The sequence below is a fragment of the Pinus tabuliformis genome, chromosome 1_2 (assembly GCF_031772625.1).
Source record: "Pinus tabuliformis cultivar Carrire ecotype Pingquan chromosome 1_2, CPIR1, whole genome shotgun sequence".
Taxonomy (NCBI): domain Eukaryota; kingdom Viridiplantae; phylum Streptophyta; class Pinopsida; order Pinales; family Pinaceae; genus Pinus; species Pinus tabuliformis.
Window position 1 is genome coordinate 897,225,307 of NC_142298.1, and position 6,795 is coordinate 897,232,101.

General features: G+C 39.2%; 1 pseudogene; it reads left to right on the top strand.

Annotated features, from left to right (window-relative positions):
- The first annotated feature begins 1,403 nt into the window (after positions 1-1,403).
- On the top strand, positions 1,404-3,041 carry LOC149208841 (aldehyde oxidase GLOX pseudogene; annotated as a pseudogene).
- The last annotated feature ends 3,754 nt before the right edge of the window (positions 3,042-6,795 follow it).

Genomic DNA, 6,795 nt, shown 5'->3' on the forward strand with positions numbered 1-6,795 from the left:
ACCGAAATGCAGGTTAGTTAAAAAAATAATGTAAACTGAACCTCTTGAATTCTGAGTTTTTCAGAATTAAAATAATGGGAATATTTGCCATATTTGATTCATAGATTTTATATCGCCCAACAATGATAAGACCACGTGATGAAATACAAATACTTGTGAGTGAATGAATGATGCCATTATATTTAGGGAGATTGATGAAATACAAATAGCTATGAGTGTCTGAATGATGCCATTATTGTCGTATCGTTATGGTATAATTCGAGAGATTTATAATTTGTTTTCGGAGCGCAGCCATAATTTTCAACGAATTATTCTTTTGCCTCCTGCTTGCACATATAAAAGTACGCCATTTTAATGGCAGAAAATCCGTCTTCGACTGAACAGCATAATAATAATACATCGCCACTTGGTGTGGAGATTCACCGTCAGATGAAGTCATCAGCATCTCTGTGATAATGTTTTCACGGAAAAACATGGTTCTTAATATAAACTATCATAATTATATAAATTGAATAGTTGTTTATATTACCATTGTATGAATTGAATAATTGTACATATTTATAAAGTGTAAAACAAGAATTGAAAAACCAAACCACAATTTATGATTTCATTAATTAAATTTTATAACTTCATCATTTAAATTATGTAAATAACCATGAAAAGTTATATTATTGATATAAAAAAATAAAACAAAAATTTTAAATTCTTCTATTCAATATAGGATGCTTCAGACCACGCTTCTCAAAATAATTACAATAACTACAATAATTACAATAAGGACAGTATGAACAACCAGGAAAAACTAAAACTACATCGCTAGGACAGTATGAACAACCATGAAAAACTGTAATTGCAATCCAAGTCCTGGAATTATAATTTCAGGTTGAGGGGGGGGAATAACAATAACACAAATTAAAAAACTAAAACTACATTGTAAAGACAGTATGAACAACCAGAAAAAATTGTATTTGCAATCCAAGGCAGGTGACGGGAAATTAGTTCTTCTCATTTCCGAACCGAGGGAGGTAATTTCCATTGAGAAAACAACTCGATGCTCTACTAAATATTCATCGATGCTCTACTAAATATTCATTTTTTTGTGTTCTTTTGGCCGAGCTAACTCTAGAAGAAACCTCAGTGCTGAAACCTATCTGGTAGCGTAATACAGTGTAATGGATACGCGATAAGGCAATGCAAAGATTCATTCCAATCTTATTGACATGTGCAGACCTACCATTTTGAGTTTGTCACTCTATAAATGTTATTTAATCTGGGATCCTGCAGTATCCACACCTGCTAATTGATTGTATCGTTAGTCCTTCGCGATCTGAGATTAGCGGGAGAAAAAATCCAACATATAAATGGAATTATCTCAGAATATCCAGTACTGTTTATGGAACGTCATGGTAATTGTGCTGTGGATTTTAGGCACACTGTCAGGGGAAGCAGCAGCACAGTTGGTGATGCCGGGAAGTTGGACACTTCTCATACAGAATGGCGGAGTGTCCGCCATGCACATGACTGCGACTTATCTTAATACCGTCGTCATGTTCGACGCGACCAACTTTGGTCCTTCGCTGCTGTTGCTCGACAATGGTCGATGCCGCTACAACGCGCAGGATCAGGTTCTCACTTACGACTGTTGGGCTCATTCCATCGAATATAACGTGCGCACCAACACGATCAGACCTCTAATGATCTTCACCGATACCTGGTGTTCATCTGGTGCCTTCGCCGCCAACGGGACGCTCATTCAGACGGGCGGTTCGAGAGATGGGGGGAGGGTAATCCGCTACTTCGTCCCCTGCTCGAATTGGGCTTGCGACTGGAATGAATCGCAGTCTTCCAGTCTCGCTGACAGCCGATGGTACGCATCCAACCAGATCCTTCCCGACAACCGCATCATCGTCGTGGGTGGTACCGGACATTTCAACTACGAATTCGTTCCGAAAAGCCCGGGTGAGGGAACCTTCAGCCTGCCTTTCCTGTCTCAGACACGAACCAGTGCGCAGGTGGAGAACAATCTGTACCCATTTCTTCACCTGTCCTCGGACGGGAACCTGTTCATCTTCGCCAACAGGGACTCCATTCTTCTGGACTACACGAACAATGTTGTGGTGAAGACTTATCCTACGATGCCCGGGGACGGCCCTAGAAACTACCCTTCCACAGGGTCTTCCGTCATGCTTCCCCTCTCCGCCTCCGACGGGTTTCAGAAGGTCGAAGTCCTCATCTGCGGGGGATGCCCCGACAACGGTTACGCTTCAGCACAAGCGGGCAACTTCATCGACGCCCTTAACGACTGTGGCAGAATGGTGATAACCGACCCCAATCCTGTGTGGACTATGGAGACCATGCCTAGCCCTAGGACCATGGGCGACATGCTGCTTCTCCCAAACGGAGAAGTGATCATCATCAATGGCGCCCAGAAAGGCGTTGCCGGGTGGGACTTGGCCACCACTCCCGTCTTCACCCCTTTACTCTACCGACCCAATGCCCCTCTTGGCACCCGTTTCTTCAACCTTGCACCCAGCAACATTGCCAGAATGTACCACTCCTCAGCAAGTATATTGGCCGACGCAAGAATTCTGGTAGGCGGCTCCAATCCCCACTTCGGTTACGTCTTCACCGGAACGGCCTACCCGACAGACCTTCGGCTGGAAAGCTTCAGCCCTTACTACCTGGACCCAGTTTACATTATTCTCCGACCATGTGTAACTTCCGTCTCCTCCACTTCCATTCGGTATGGCGCTGCCTTCAACATTGTATTCACTGTGGCTGCCACTCTGAACATTGCCAGCGTTATCCAAGTGAACATCTACGCTCCGTCGTTCACCACACACAGTCATTCCATGAACCAGAGGTTGCTCACTCTCGCAGCTTCAACACCCGCTCTCCTTCCCAGCTCAATCAACGTTTACTCATTGTCGGTGACAGCCCCTCCCAGCGGAGTAGCTGCACCGCCTGGATACTACATGATGTTTGTGGTGAATGGGGGCATTCCCAGCGTCGCCAAATGGGTTCAATTCCGAGCAGCTTAATAATCTCCAAGGGGGGCGACGTCGTTGTTTACCATTTATTGTATTGTAATAATCACTTGTGTAGTGATCCTAATGTAATATAGAATAAGAGGCTAACTGCATCAGAATAATTGATTTCAGCAAATGGTATTGTAAAATTTGTGCAGCGGATTCCAGAAAATTAATCGTGAGATGTGTTTTATCAGTTACATGTCGTTTCGATTTAAGATTCCGAATCTCTTAAGTAACTGTGTTTTTATCAATGGCATGTTGTGTTATTTTTGATAACTTAGGTTTTGTGCACTGACTTACGTATATAAACATTTTATATTATAATTATTTTCAGGATCTATTACATAATTGGTTTTTTTTTTTTTAATGAATCTGGAAGATAATTATGATGTTTCTAGTCACAGAAGTCGGCATTCAAACATTTTATATATAAGTGCATCCAGCCTAGTAGCTCTTGCTACCAGAAACTGTGTTTAAACATGGCGTGATTATTAATATTGAATTTCGTTAATGCTCTCATTAAATCTGTTGAACTGTATTAACGCTTTATTTTAGCATTGAAATAAATTCTTAATTATGGGGAGAGGTAGCGTACGAAGGAAGGAGTCATGGGGAGGCAATCAGTGCCCTCTCGGCTGTATCAGGGGCACAGTCTTGTGGCCATAAATGTGTTGGCCCAATTCAAATAAGGGGTTTGGCTTGATTCTAGGGAAATTCATGGAGTTCCAGTGTGGGTGTGGAGTTCACAGAGCATCCAATTTGCACGGAGCTACTGAAAATAGAGAGATTGAATTAGAAACGTTGGGTGCTGGCTGAGACTATGAAATCACTGTTGTGGTTATGAAACGCGGTTGGCTATGAAACCACTGGTAATTGTTGTAGCTGTGAAACAACTCGTTGGCTACGAAACCACTGGTACTTGTTGTGGCTGTGAAACAACTAGTTGGCTACGAAACCACTGGTACTTGTTGTGGCTGTGAAACAACTAGCTGGCTATGAAACCACTGGTACTTCTTGTGGCTGTGAAACAACTGGTGCTTCTCAAACTGCTAACAAACCACCTCTGGTGCCGGGATATACCTCATCATGTGTTGACAATATATTTAGATCCCTCCATGTAATTGGATAGATATAAGACCGTGGGGAAAATTGTTCGGCCTTCAAGCCTTTGCTAAAATCCCATTTCACTTCCATGATTGTTGGCGGCCAATACTGATGGCCGGCATAATATGCCTCGGTGATAGGCCCACCTGCTATCGGCCTTGCGGCCTTCTTGGGCCCTGGGAGAGTCAAAGCGCCACCCATTATGCTGAAGGGAACCGACCCGATGTGGTGAGGACTGAGTGGGTCATCTGTTCTCGAACCTGTGGGCTCCGGGACAAATTTTACGTATTTCAGTTTGATTGTGGCCAACGGACCCCTCCGCTGTCAAACCACTGGTCAAGAAGACTCCAGCTACGTAGCCAGAGTGAAGGACCCCACGTAAGTTTTGCATTGTGGTCATTGGGTTGTGTTATGACGAATTTGTAATCGGAGTTTGTACTACTGTCCCTACGTAGGATATGCCGTGGTGGACCAACTAGCCCGTGGGCCCGCGGCCACAGACTAAAACGCGCGAGTTATAACGAACGACGCTGAGTGGAGCCCAGTCCGGCGTGACATGGACCAGCGGCTCCATCCTACGCGTGGATTTCGACCTTTGTTCAAGACGTATACCAACACAACAGTATCACAGGCAAGCCCGAATGCCCTGGTCCAGAGCTGTGAACGGTAGGTCCACGTGCCATTGCCACTTAGAGTAAATCCAGAGCCATGAAGGTGCCATGTGGCATTCCAATGACTTGGAACGAAGGATAAGTATATCGCCATAAAACTCCATTTTCATGGCAGACTATGAAGTTCGAGTTAAGATTTTTATGAGAGACTATGAAATTGCAATTATGGACTACAACCTATAACTCAACATTTAGCAAGAAATTTATGCGTTAACCAGAGTTGAAACATCCCCACGCATATTTTTATGACAGATTATAAAATTGCAAGTATAGACTACAGTCTATAACTCAACATGAGCAAAAAATTTATGCCTTAACAAAAGTTGAAACATCCCAAGGCATATTAGCATATTACTAGTGTGTATTACTAGTGTGAATTACAATGAGACACACTCCTTTTGTGTAGGAATTGATTTAAGGTGCAGGGAAAACTAAATCACACATTCAATTACTTAAGTTAGAACTCAAGGCATTGCACGTTTGCTTTGTAATATGAATTTTACTTAAAAACATTATTATTATGAGTTATGGAAGACATATGACTACTGGATTCTGAGCATTTAAAGCTTTTTTTTCCTCATTTTAGAAGAGTCACATTATATTGCCATTATATTTCATGTTGTCGGATTCATGAGAAAAACCAAGTGATCTTATCTTTCTAGATTGTTATAAGTTTTAGAAGAATCATAACGTATTGTCATTACATCTCATGATTATTATTAAATTTATTAGAACACTTGAGAGATCCAATCCTTTTAGGTTAAGAACTTTCCCCAAAAACAAATTGCACATCCATGTTTTCCAATCTAGAAGGAATTCCCCATCCTCCCTAAGAACTTTTTGGTCTTCTTTAAACACATTTATGCATCAATGAGAGGGTTTATGTGCAAATATCACACCATATTTCAATCCTAAGCCCTCTAAAAAATCTTACCATTTTTCAACCCTAAATCTTCATCTATAAATTATCCTAATGAAAGATCTTAAAAATTTAATTTTATCATTTTCTAACTTGGAAACAGAGTAATTAAAAGTGTTTTGAAATCTTTGTCAAGTTAAACACATTAATTAATATTTTTGATAAAATACTCAACTCTATCACTTACAAAACAATGTTAAGATCTATCTTAATAATATCTCAATTATTTCAATATATATATATTTTTATATTGGTTTAAAAATTCAAGCTCTATGTTAATAAGATATCAATTATTTCAATATTCATTTTATAAGATTTCAATTATTTCAATTTTTTTTATATGTTGGTTTAGAAATTTTAATTGTATGTTAATAAGATATCAGTTATTTCAATATTTTTTATATTGGTTTAGAAATTCTAATAACTATATTTATCAAAATAATAAAAATTATATTAAGTTACTAAAATTCATAAAATATTAATTTTTTTTCTGTGAAATAATTTTTTCTCTATTATTATTATTATCAACCTTTTCATGAGCATGCTAAAGAGAAAATAATTATTAACCTTTACATGACAATGCTAAGGAGAAAATAAAGAGAAACGACGTGTACTTCATCATAATGTTTGAAATAAAAAAATTAGGAGAAGGGGGAAGAACCGCCGTGATTGAGGGGCGAAGACAGAAGACTGAGGGTAATCGTTGCCCAGGTCTGGTCATTGTTCCCACTTATTCTTATTTTATGTAAGTGATATCGGTGTAGTCAAATGGACCGTAGATATAATTAAACGTCGTGTGAAAATTCGATGCAGTAGGTGCCAAAATTATGACTTCTAATTGCCGGTGAATGTTCACCCGTGGATTATTAATATTATATTTGTAGAAAAATTAAATTTTTTTTATGTAAATGAATGAAAATGATAGAAATAATTAGGTATTTATTTATTTTTTATTACTTTTTAATGTGGATAAATAATAGATTATTATATTAAAATAATAGATTATTTATGTGTTGATGTGAGTTGTCATTACGAATTTATTTTAAAAGTAGTTAGTTTTCTATGTGTA